Source organism: Coturnix japonica, chromosome 7 (assembly GCF_054131305.1).
Source record: "Coturnix japonica strain WE chromosome 7, WE-NBRP24, whole genome shotgun sequence".
NCBI classification, from domain to species: domain Eukaryota; kingdom Metazoa; phylum Chordata; class Aves; order Galliformes; family Phasianidae; genus Coturnix; species Coturnix japonica.
The window spans coordinates 19,330,447-19,343,218 of NC_140669.1; the positions used below are offsets into that span (position 1 = coordinate 19,330,447).

The 12,772-nt window shown below is 38.5% G+C and overlaps 1 protein-coding gene across 11 annotated transcripts in view; it reads right to left on the reverse strand.

Moving 5' to 3' along the window:
• LOC107316667 (uncharacterized) overlaps positions 1-12,772 on the reverse strand; it is a 365,025-nt gene that overhangs the window by 246,119 nt on the left and 106,134 nt on the right. For 4 of the 11 annotated variants that reach the window (XR_014948024.1, XR_014948033.1, XR_014948027.1 and 1 more), the window contains exon 1: positions 2,394-3,973. The exons of 6 other annotated variants lie outside the window; for them this stretch is intronic. The gene's annotated coding sequence lies outside the window, so the exon portion shown is untranslated. Of the gene's footprint in view, positions 1-2,393; positions 3,974-4,560; positions 5,136-12,772 lie in introns of those variants that run through there. One more of the 11 variants, XR_014948034.1, reaches the window with a different exon arrangement.

Consider the following 12,772-nt stretch of genomic DNA (forward strand, 5'->3'; position numbering starts at 1 on the left):
GTTTTTAACAAGACATCTCAAGAGGGCATAAAATAAAAAATTACCATATTCATGAGAGCAAGCCTGTAAGATTGCAATGCTATAAACTGGATGTCTATAATGTGCTTGTGGCTTTCTTAATTAAAAAAAAAAATTCTAGTAATTAGAGACCTCAGTTCCATTTTTGCACTTTATCCCAATCACTGACATGCTACCATTACTTTTTTGTTTAATATAACTACACATGGATGCACACAATTGCAAATAATCAATAATATTTAAGTATGTGTCCAAGATGTAAATGATGATGGATATATTTAAATATTGCTTTTCAGGAAATTACTACTTTACTGGTCATGTAGTAACTTTAAAAATGCATGGTTTAAAAGAGACCATGCTTTTTCCTCTCATCTCTTCAAGATATTTACCACTTACTGTCATTTTTAAACCAAACGAATGCATTGCCTTCCACTCCTATTGTCTTTTGTTCTTCCACTTCAGCATATACCACACTGAGGTGTTAAGCCACATACTTCCTGCTGTTAGATTTGTTAAGCGTTAAACCAAGAGCAGTAGCCTTAACTTGTCTAAATATATTCTTTGCATGTTCAAAAATCACTGTACATTGTTTATTACAGTGTGACTGCTTGAGAGGAAAAAAAAAGCAGGTCATGCAGAGTGCTGCTTCCTTTCCTGAATTACCAGCAGATCACAGGTGTTTATCAGACTCCCAGAGGTGATTCAGGTAATAAACACCAGGATGGCAGTTTAAATGGTTAGGAGCTTTTCCATCAAATACGGTCCTTGCAGTCCTATCGTTTTGCATATATTGCTCACAAATGGCAAATTATTTATGCAGCCTCCTTAAGTGGTTCCTTATGGTTTTTACTTCATTTTTCCAAAGCAGGAACCTTTTGAAGATGTGTGTTCTCATGACAAGGCAAACTATCATTCCATCTGTAAGTCTGACTCATTTCTTAGAGCTCATTGTAGAGACATAGTGCCAATGACCTTGCTTTGCCCTTCTCTTTAGCTCAAATATCTTTTCTAAGATAACACTAGTTTCACAGCAGAAGTTACTATCCTGTGCTTATAGAAAGAGACCAAGAACACACTGCGTGCAGTAGAAATTCCTCTTTTAAATAGGAAAAGTAGTTCAAGAGTTTTTCTTGTGAAAATAAGGTGACAATAGGCATTGACTAGTGACTGCTACTTGAACTACAGCTTTTAAATGGATTTACTGTAAACTAAACTAGAATGAAGATTAAATTGAGTTTATTCTTGTCTAAATTGAGCAGTGCCAGTGATGAACTTATATAAGTTTATGCTACTGCTGAAAGTTACTGACCTAGGCATACCTCTAGCAATTGCCCATTACCTATAAATAACTGGAATTTGTTTGATGGTGCTGAATCACCAAGCCCATATTTAATGCCAGGGTTGTCACATGAACCTGCTTACTACTACACACATCATCTGCTGCTTCCCTTCTTGACAAACAGCTCTGCAATAACCACTTACAAATTCCTTACATGCAAAATAGATTTCAAGAAAGGATTTATGGATGATCAGCATGATTTAGCACCAGGAAGAAAAAAGAAAAAGCCAGCACAATCTGAAGTTTCTAAGAATCACCAGATCATAATTACTGCACCAGTGGTGACATCTCTGTGGATCTCTGTAAAAATTTTAATCAACTGTCTTCAACTTGTGAGATAACAATTGATACCACAGAAGTGATACAGAATTGAACAGTTGGAATCTACAAGATAAGCCTCTGTTATTTTTCAGTTTTTGACAGTAGGACATCAAGCCGTGGGTAAGATTATGGCTGCATTATACCTCCAAGGTAAGTAACGTGATCATCGCAAGTAAGAACAAAGAGAAAACAAGCATTATTTCTGCTTTTCTACAGTATGAAAATAAGCCATGCAGAGAATAAGCAACATGCCCAAACACACACAATAAATCCAGAGCAGAACTAAAACCCAAATCTTCTAGAATTGTACAAATCTCCAAATACCCTCCTTTTGTGATCGAATCTTGCAAATAAACATCCTATTTTATAATCAGTAGCCTTTACTGTTTAATGAAAAATAGAATAGCAGATCAAGTTCGGGATGCCAAGCACTGTGTTTTCCAGTAGACAATTCAGGATCATTTTAATTTCTTTCTTCTAGAGAGAAGGTTTTGAGCCACTGTACATACTCTCACTCCATTGCAAACTACCATTGCAGTAAATTCATCCTTAACTCACAAACTGTGAAAAAACTTTACAGGAGCCCACCAAGCTATAACATAACGGAAATTACAGCAATAAGAGCAGAGTAGCAAAACCTCAGGTTGCAGCAAATGAGAACAAGGCCAAATACAGCAATCATGAATATCAAAACAAAGGAAGAAGATTTACTTACCTTTGGAAGACCACACATACGCAGGAATCTCCACCACGATACCCTCACTTCTGCTGCCAACCCTAAAATAAGGTCTGGAAAAGGGTGGATCCTGGCTACAGCCCTTTCAGTTACTCAGGGGCACTGCATGCACCTGAGCTCCCCTGGGTTGGCCCTGCCTTCCCACCAGGTACACAATTACTGGTGCAAGCCATGACTCAACATTTCCACTGCAGACCCTTTCCAATCTACCTGAGAATGAGTAACCAAAAATGCCCATGGGTTGAAACTAGGCAAGAAAGAATTTTGACTTTGGTTCCAGAATTCCAGACACTTCAGAGGACAATAATTTCTGGAAAAACGAGAAGTGATTTTACATGCCAACTCTGTTTCAAAGGAAGAAAAAACATTTCAAAATGAATTCATGTCACAGGAATGTCCTGTGTGCATTAAAGAAGGAAAATTCCAAAACACTGGCCTACCCAGGGAACTTGTCTTTTCTTATTATCTCAGAAGAAAAGCAAGAAGAGTTCGTTTCACTTCAGTAAGTCACAACCTAATCAAAATCAATGAAGAAATAAGCTAAGAGGTGAAATATACTTTAAGACCAGAAATGTAATTTGGCTCATTGAAACTAGAAATAAATAAAAATTCTCAGGGGAAAAAAAAAAAAAAAATCCAACCCTTATATAACTACAGGCCTTAAGAACCATATGCCAATCATGTTAGAAGATTTTCTCTATTACATCAACCTTCCATCTCAGATAAAAATATAATATCCCAAAACATTTTAAGGAAAGAAACTTAGGCAAGTAGTAGTGCAGATGTGTTAAGTAACAGACATCCACAGCACAGCTGGCTTGTATCTGGCAAACAGGTGCTAGGTTTTGGATCTGCTGACTAGCCACATTTTTTATGACTTTTCAATGAGAGGTGAAATGGGGACCTGGGAAGCCTTCCATTCATGCTTGTCTAGCCATTTTGGTTTTGTTTGTTTGCTAAAAAGTTTCAAAAGAACATAATATATGAGGATATCACAACTCCCTCCCCCAGAATTACTCCGAGTATAAAACTGGCAGTTAATTAGCCAAAAACTAATCTGTTTACATACTGGAGAAAAATACAGCAGGTGATGTGGAAGAGGAAGTTTTAAATACTTCAGAATGAAGCATCAAGACATGAAAAGTTCTGCACATCTAAGAAAGTACTTTAAATTTCTGATGAGGAGTCTGGCCCCATATATTCAAATACAAAGGATGTTTTAGCATCAAAGTCATGAGATTCTCTATCTCAGGTTTAGGGGGAATAACAATATGTTGCAGTTCCTGCCTCTGCCCACAGGCTTCTCTTGTTCTAATAATTCTAACCTATAAACTCTCCAGCATTTTATGGAGCTGTATTTTTGAAGCACTTCAGGCTGTGAGGGTATGGGGGTTTCTGCCTGCAGAACAAAATGATTATAAATACCCGTGTGATTATTGTGTGAAGCATGCTTCCTCCCTCCACAAAAGTAAGATAATTGGGTACTATAAAATACACACACATGCTCACATATATATGTATTACTATTTTTAGCTACAAAACACATATGTAAGACTTGTGGCAAAATTAAAGATACATTAATATAAACTAAAAATCAATGTTTAGTTTGAATGTCCAGCAGTGAGGAACAATCTGAAATAAAAAGCTGCCAGGAAATACAGAGTTTAGCTATGACCTTCTTCAGGGGATGCGGAGTGTAAAAGTAAGTCCTATCAAAACCAACAGCCAGAAAAGGCTATCACAGTAGCAATCTAAACTGAATTAAACACCTGAACAGATATTACAGAGCAGGATCATTAGCTAAATGATTAGACAAAGCTCTGGGGTATCCTACTTATCCTCTCAGTTATAAAGAATGGTAAAATTATTGCCCTACTGAACACAAAGCAAGAAGACAACACTGTGTTTTAGAACAGGAGAAAGGCTTTGAGAGGAAAGGAAACTTGCCTAAGGTTAATACAGTTGTCCAGTTTCATGTGTTTCACATTCACTCTCCAATATATCACCACACAATTTTAGAAAATACCATCATGGAAACACAGTAATCCTGCCTAGTCATTAATTATGCCATCAGTCACCTCTCTTAAACACACAGCAGCAGAAAATAAACTTCAAAATGCATTTTCTTTTCCTCACGTCTCTTTACCTTGGCTCTTCATCTGTTTTAAGTTTCCATCCACGTTCCTCCTCTCCTACAGTCTTTGACCTATTTAGCCTGCTATTTGGCATTCTTTCAAAAATAGAAATCTAAAAAATGTACAGCGCTGGAGAGAGAAGAAAGACAAAGAAATAGCCCCAACCCCCAGAATCAACAATGTATCAACAATGTTGATACAAGAGATCCAGAAGTTCCTTTCCACCAGACAGATCAATGAACAAGTATCTGTAAAGCACAGGACTAGGCAGCACGATACAACACTGCTCAGAATTATTTACTTTCCCTGCAATTAAAAAAAATATATTCTCCCTGCTCTTCATTGTGTAATATATGTATGAAGGGGTTTGGAAAGCTGAAAGTTCATTAGATGAAGTAGGAAAGGCTAATACAACAAGATTGCGGTAACACTAATAAGCTGGGAAAGAAACACTCTCCTGTAGACAGAGCACCTGATATGTCTACAGCCAAACTGCTCTTTATCATAGCAAATGTTGGAAACAAAGGAATCAGACAGAAGTTCCCTTGGATAAATACTGCTCATGTTTCATGTTTATCCTGTGAGACTGACTGAAGAGGTCAGTTTGTACTCATACTACAAGACACTCACTCACAGAGTATGAATGATTCAGATTTCAACCCCAGCGCCTATCCCAGAAAATTCTTTGGTGTAATTGTCCCACTGTGTCCTCATGCTCTGCAAAGCAAAACCTCCAGCCTCAATTGCAATTTCAAAGGCATTACAGTGGAGACAATATGGATGGTCATATTAAGATAGAGACCTCTGTAAGCAGTGTAGCAGCAGCTGGAAGTCTATCTTCAGTGTTGCCATCTGAGCCATGAATGAAAAACATTTCCATTTAGCAACCAATACATGGATTTATGTCTTCAAAAAAACTGTCACACAGCCACAGTTGCTAAGACCTGCTCAACCCAAGTGTCTCAGTAAAGCTGCAGGCAGAACCAGCATTAGAATAAGATGGTAGTTAAAGCGTAAAAGGAAGCCTACAGTAGTGAATCCAAAGACTTGGGGTAGAAGGATAACAGCTGCAGGACCTTGCAGGGAAGCAAGAGGAGCTATGAGTCTCCAGAGCAATTATTGCAAGGAGGCTATTAGTGAGCCCACCTGAGAGAAAGCCAGATTCCTTTGCCTGTCCTCCTGCCCAGAGAGGACTGCATAAATGCCAAGAAACAGGGTGAGTGTTTCTGGATACCCTGCCTACCCAAGAAAAGAGAAGGGAGATGGCCTCATCCTCAGAGGATACTATACCAAGTAGTTCTGGGGCATCAGCATTGCTGAGAGAATGAAATGGAAAAAATGATCTTTCCTGTTACTGAGACAACCTGACACAAGTGCCTCATGCTTGCTGTATTGGCAAGAAGCACATGTCTGTGCTTGTGCTGAAACACCGACCACCTAAATCAAGCAACAAAGCAGCACAGGAAAATGGCATCTGACAGACGTTCATCTCCTGGCAGATCCTCAGCCTTCCTCTGCTGAACTTGGAAAACAATGTACACAGATGTCTTTTTGATACACTTTTCCCAATCCATGGGCTGACAGCCCATAGTTGGTCACTTCAAGAGCTGAGAGCCTTGGGCCTCTTAGTTTTTATATTATATTTACAGACAGCTATTTCTACAAGGGCACTGCCAGCTTCCTACTTAATTGGCAGTGCCCAGATAGAATACAGCCTCTGTTTGTACTCCATGTCTTTGTGAGGGTAAGCAAGCCAAGACTCTTTTTGAATTGAAAGATTTCCAGATGGCCTCAGCAAGAGACCTCTCTTCTAGCTTCCTGTAAAAAATCTGACTCATCTCTATGATCAATCATAAATAGCACTCTGTTTAAGTCAACCTAACTGGACCTAACTCTAATTACACAGAAAGACTGAGTCCCATCTATGAAGTCTCTCTGATATTTTTTTCCTCTGTGCATGAAGCTGTCATTTGGTGGTGTTGTTAGACTGTTGTCTGTATGCTTTTAGAGCATTTGCCTTGCCTCTCTCCATGATGACAAGAGATTTTTTTATATTTGACATGTTTATGTAAATGAGAAGAGTTTTTAAAGGGATTATATCAATTAAAAATGTCTTCTTTATTGACTGCATTCACATTGTAAGATTCTTAGCTCTACAGTGTCCCCTTGCTCTTTTCACACACAGAATTAATGTGTTGCAATCTGGGAGGTGTTCCGCATAGTTATTTTCCCAAGAATTACACTTGTTTCTGCTCTGGAGCTACTGTCAATTCACACAAAACCATGAAACTAGACGCCACACCTGGAAACTGGCATCCCCTCTCATCCAGAGGACAAAGCAATCACTCTAATGGGCCAAAGTGATGCAAGGCAGATTGGAGTGACACAACAGAGTTCAAAGGCACCAGCCTCCAACACCTGTGCCATGCACTCAATGTGTTGGAAAGCATTCAACCTGAGCCTGGTACCAGTGCCAGTTGCACAAGTATAGCACCTGCTCTGAATGTCTCTGCCAGGACATTTGACCAGGAGCCAACCCTTTTTTCCAAAAGAGGTGTTAACTCATGGGTTCATAGTCTAAATGCCTCCCAGAAACAGAGAACGGATAGAGAAAAACCACACGACTTCAAAAGTAGATCTACCAAGTGGACATATCATAAATTCTGTTTTCCTTACATAATGTGGAAAAGTCTCTGCCGAACTGCTATGGTTCTGTGTGCATAACTCTGCTAGAAAGTGAGAGAATTTAGTCTTCATCTGTGTAAAGGTGACTGGAGATAATGGAGCAGGTTGTAATAAATTTCTTTAATTAATGCCTCTGAATCTCAGAAAGGGGAAGTCTGCTCTGTAATTAGATGTGTGTTAAGAATTCTCTACATCAGTCAGGCTCTCCACTGTAAAGAATCATATGTCATGGTAGTTTCAGAAAGAACATAGTTTAGTTTCGTAGAAATATACTTGCATCTAATGAATATCATTTATTACTGAGCCTGTGATGCTGTCTCAAACATACTCCCAAGCACATAATTTTCTCAAAGCATCAGAAACTAACTTAGTATTGTGGCTGTTCTAGGGCAGTTCATAGCACCAAAACAGATTGACAGTACTGTATTTTAACACCTGGAATGCATGGCTGTCCAATTTAGTCAGAAATCTGTAACTCTTCCCCTCAAAGTCCATGCATTACTTGAAGAGCTTGAATAATTAAACAGGTTTATTTGAGTTACATCTTAAATTGGTGGAAGGGAGTAAATGTACTCAGTGTTCTTAAGTTAACATACTGCAGATAAAAGGCTATCATGTTCCCAGTAGACTAGCTGAGAAACTGCTTCAACACAGTCACAGAGCTTCCTTCACCTTGATAGGAGATTTTTCTGATACTACTTCCCCACTACTATCCTTAAGACAAGCTTGCTCATTTCACTACTAACTTAAGACTATCATTCTCTTAACTGAAATAGTACACATCCAATTCTCTAAGCTCAAAATATCTCTATAATAAACCATGGGCAAGGAAACCTGATCTTAACTCAGCCTTCTAATGCAGATCCTCACATCTACTCTCATAGGTTTTGACAGTGGCAGTAGCAAAGTATATATATATATTTTTTTCCTGTAATATTCATTGTGCCACTCTTTACATTCTCCAGTTCAATGACAAATACGAAACCTGTTCCATCCACAATATTTTAGGTTTTTGGAGGCAATTTTTACACTACAGTTATCAAAAATCAAGTTCAAAAGGTGATTGCACTCTGAAAAAAAAAAAAGTCCTAACTCCACCTCTTGGTAATAAATTGTATTTGTAAGTGCTAAGTATCACTTGCTATTAATAATTTAAATTATTGTGTATTTAACAGCAGCATAAGCTTGGCCAGGAAAGGAGGCAGCATGTCCCACCACTTTCTTAAGTGAACAAGTTCCTTCCTCTGCTAAGTATTCCGGCACAGAGGTACTTTATGTCAGATGAACTGTCCAGCCCATCTCTACTTTTTTGCAAGGGAAGGAAGCTTCCAGCTAAAGGAAAGATCAGTCTTAAATATGAGATACACAATGGTAGAGACCATAATGGCATCTGAAAGCATTTCCAGTAACACAGACTAATCTTTATTGCTTTCTGTATGACTATTAATTACATTAATCACGATGAACTTTAATATTATTATCTACTGATAATCTTGTGCTGATACCAATGTGGATACAATGTATAGTACTCTAGGAAAAGCATACTTGGCCTCATGAAAAACAAATGGAGGGTGTTTTTTCTGTTTTTGTTGTTGTTGTTGTTGTTGTTTGTGTGTGTGTGTGTGTTGGTTTTTTTTTTTTTTTTTTTTTGTTGTTGTTTTGTTTCAGTTTTTTTTTGTTATCATATCTCTTTTATTCCTCTCCTGCAACTTGTGTAAAGTCAATCAAGACTTCATGACGCATAAGACACACACGGCTTCACTTCTCTTTAAAGGCACAGACCATGCAGATGGCACAAACCCAAGAATCCTAAAAAAACCCAAAACCTTATCTCAGCAATATCCAGGCCTCAAAATTTTCTTTTCCACAAGCATGCACTGTATGGTTAGTATTCAAGGAACACAAGTCTTCCAGAAGACTTCAGCCCTGAAACTGATGCTATAAGTAGGGGTGCAAGTGCTGCAGCCATGACTGCAGGGTCAGGGTTTCAGCAATCAAAGATTCAGTCATGGAAAAGTGTTCCAGATGCCTTAGCACACATCAAGAATTCTTAAGATGGTATTAAAACAGATCGCTGTGCTGAGACAGAGCTTTGTCAGGCAGAATAGAAGCCCTCTGCTTCCTTTCATTCGTTCCCTCAGTTCTCACATGCACACACATGCTGATGCCACAGATGGCTGTGGACTCGTATCCACTAGTGACAGCCAGCTGGATGACAATCTAGCACAACACTGTAGAATGCAATGCATTTCTTAACATACATCTATTATACCTTCTAATTTCAAATTATTATAAATGGAATAAATATTCTTAAGAGTGCCTTCTTTCTGATTCTGAAGAAACTTCTATCTTTTTGTCTGGTCTTGAAACAAGAAACTCTGATTTATCAAGCGATTTCTGCCAGTAACCCATACAAAGAGCTGTCAAACAGCTCTTCCAACAATTTACAGTGCTATTTCCCTTCTGAAAAATTATTTTGCACTCTCATCCCTTTATTTTCTTTCAAGTTTAGGGTACTGTCATAAGAGTAACTCTTTCACTTTTCAGTCTCATTATATTTCAGCTGTTGCCCTGGGTAAGGGAATTTATCACATAGCAAGGGGAATGAGGAAAGGTGGTTTCCTAGTGGTAGGATTACACAATATGACAACTCAGGTGATCACAGCTGGAAGCGCTGCCTCTAGCAAAGCTCTGTGCAATGAGGAAGGGAAAGGAGTATACAAGAACATTAGCTAGGAGATTCTGAGGTAACAGTCAACCACCAATACACTAGTGTGGTATCTAAACATATTGAAGATACTGGGCAAGTCAGACATAAACATGACAGGAAAAGATATACCTGCATCAATTTCTGCATTCTTTGTTTATTTCTAGGGAAACACAAGTAGAGCAAAACACTACTTGTTACTGACCAAAAAAGCCTACCTCATACAGGCAAAATGAGCCATGTCAATTAACAGCTTCATAGACACATGACTTACTGCTACCACAGTTTCATGATCTAGAGATCAAGCCAAGTACTGCTGAAGCTATTCAAGGAGAAGACTTGCATAAAACACAGCACCAAAGCCAGTTATAGGTTGGATGTCATAATTGTCTTCAGCCTTCTAAGGGGTAAAAAACAGATTTAGTAGGTGTGAAAAACAGAACTGTATCCAGATTTCTAAAAAACAGTCATTTTTTGGGCCACCTTTTGGCAGCATAGGGAAAAAAAAAACAACAAAAAAATTAAAAAAAAAATCACGAGAATTAAGTAATCTGCATTTTTCTGACCAACAATAGGGAAGAAATGCAATGCTGGTTGCTTCTCAGGGATACAAGCATTTATAGGACATCCTTAAAAGGAGTTTATCTGTCTCTTCTAACCAGTCCTTTTTTCCCCCTCCTTGGACAAAGCCTATAGCGGCTTGTATGGTAATGAAGAATATGAATGTATCTGGCTGTCTTTTGTACAAACAGATCCAAATTGAAATGTAACAGTAACACTGGGAAGGACAAGGTGCCAGAACTGGAAAGGAAAATTCCACTAAGGACAATAGAGCTGATTCTGCATCTACTTAATAGCAAAGTCGATCAAGAGAATTGACGCTGAATTCAGAGAAGTTGCACAAGGGAAGGAAAAAGAGGAGAGGAACAGCAGCTTTCAAATTTCCAGACCTTAAAGGTATTGAGAGCCAAAAAAGAATTTCTTACTGATTTCCTATTAACATCTGGGAAGCAATTTTATTCCTTTCCATAAGACCTTTACATTGCAGAAGATTCTTAAAGACAAAAAATTTGGTCTAGTGTGTTCCATCTGCAGTGGTGACAGAACAGCCAGTAAGAAGCAGTTGCTGCAGTGAGACACATCCACCACAAGAAAGGCAATAACAAGGAGAGGAAGAATAGATTTTTGTTTTGCTTTGGTTTGTTTTCTATTCTCCTGCTTTTTTTCCAGTATTTCTTCTTTTATGATAATGGAGCAAAACTGTTCCAAAATGGAGGTCTCTCTGCTGAACAAAGTTAGGTCTGAGTTCACTTTAATTGAGCTGTGGTAAGTCATTACACAGACCTAGCCCTGAGACTTTTGCTCTCCTCCTCTAAACCTCCATCTCCTGAGAATGCTACCCTCAGTTTCAACCTCTTCAGAGCTCTCCACAAGCATAGCTGTCTGTGGGTCATGGAAAGTTTATATGCAGAGCTAGCCAAAGACTACTAGCAACCTAAAACTTTCTTCTGAGAGTTTCACACACACTAGAGCTCATCAGTTTAAGACCTGTCCCTTGGCTACACTGATCTCACAGTTCACAGTCCTGGCCTGCATTAGCATATCTAACATATAAAATTCATCTTTCTGTCCCAAACCCCGCAGTTCAGCAGAGAAGCTGTCAGAACTGTGTCTGCATTTCTCTACCAGTGAATCATGAAGGGTACAGGAGGACATCTGTAATGGCAGAGAGCAGAATTTCAATCCTTTTTTATGTGTGGTGCTGCTGTATCTATATGTTCACCACTCAGCCTACTGCTCAGCATCCCATGTTTATTACTTGTCCTCATCACTACATTGCTCTGACTACACAAAGGGCTGATATTTCACAGTTACCAAAACAGTGACATTCTCATGCAGCATGCCTGTTACTTACAGAAGTAGTTCTCTGAGCTCCTTTGTGTCTGATGCTAATACCACACTGTTTAGAGTTCATGCTTTGACCTCGTTTTTCAGAATTCTAATATTTACACAGTATTACAAGGTCTAAAGATGAGTTATCTCAATCTACTCAATTAAAATTTTCATTCAAGTTCTCCTCAAAGCAATTCAGAATTGACCCCAAGTGTTCTGTTTCAGATAGAACTGTCTCATCTGGTTCAGCTAACATCAACACTTCCAGTGGGACCAAAGCAGAACAAACTCTGCTCACCCCAAAACATGAGCTAGACCACAAGCAAGTAACAGCTGACATGGCCACCCAGAAATAAAATGAGAACAGAATCACAGAGAAAACTTCATCTGCACAGTCCCTGAATAGAAAATGAAAAAACAAGTCTGTTCTCCCTTGGGTTCTGGTGGAGAACTTTTTACATGTATCAACAGTACTATGTTCTTTCCCAGTCATCTGTGTGACAGTCTCACAAAAATGATATAACATTAAAGATTGTTCTCTTCACTCCAGAAAAGTGATGCGGCCTTCCTTAGGAAAAAATAAAAATAAAAATAAAAATAAAAATAAGGAAGGGGAGGGAGGGAGGAAGCCTGTGTTTGAAACTGAAGGAAAGAATGTAGCTTTCTCAGTTCTTCACTGTAAATTAACTTTATTGCACCTAAATCAAAATGTCAGCACATACTTTGTTTTCAGTTACTGCTATATACTGTATATTACACAGCTGTGATTTTATGTTGCATTTCAAAAATACATTCCCACAAAGCATATTTTTCAATAGCAGAAAATATCACCTGAAGACACAGGCAACACTCATGGTCCAGTAACTTTCCAAGCCATTCTAATATACAAACTGCTGTACTGGTGCAGCAGTTCCCTTGGACTTGGTAGCAGTAAGTAC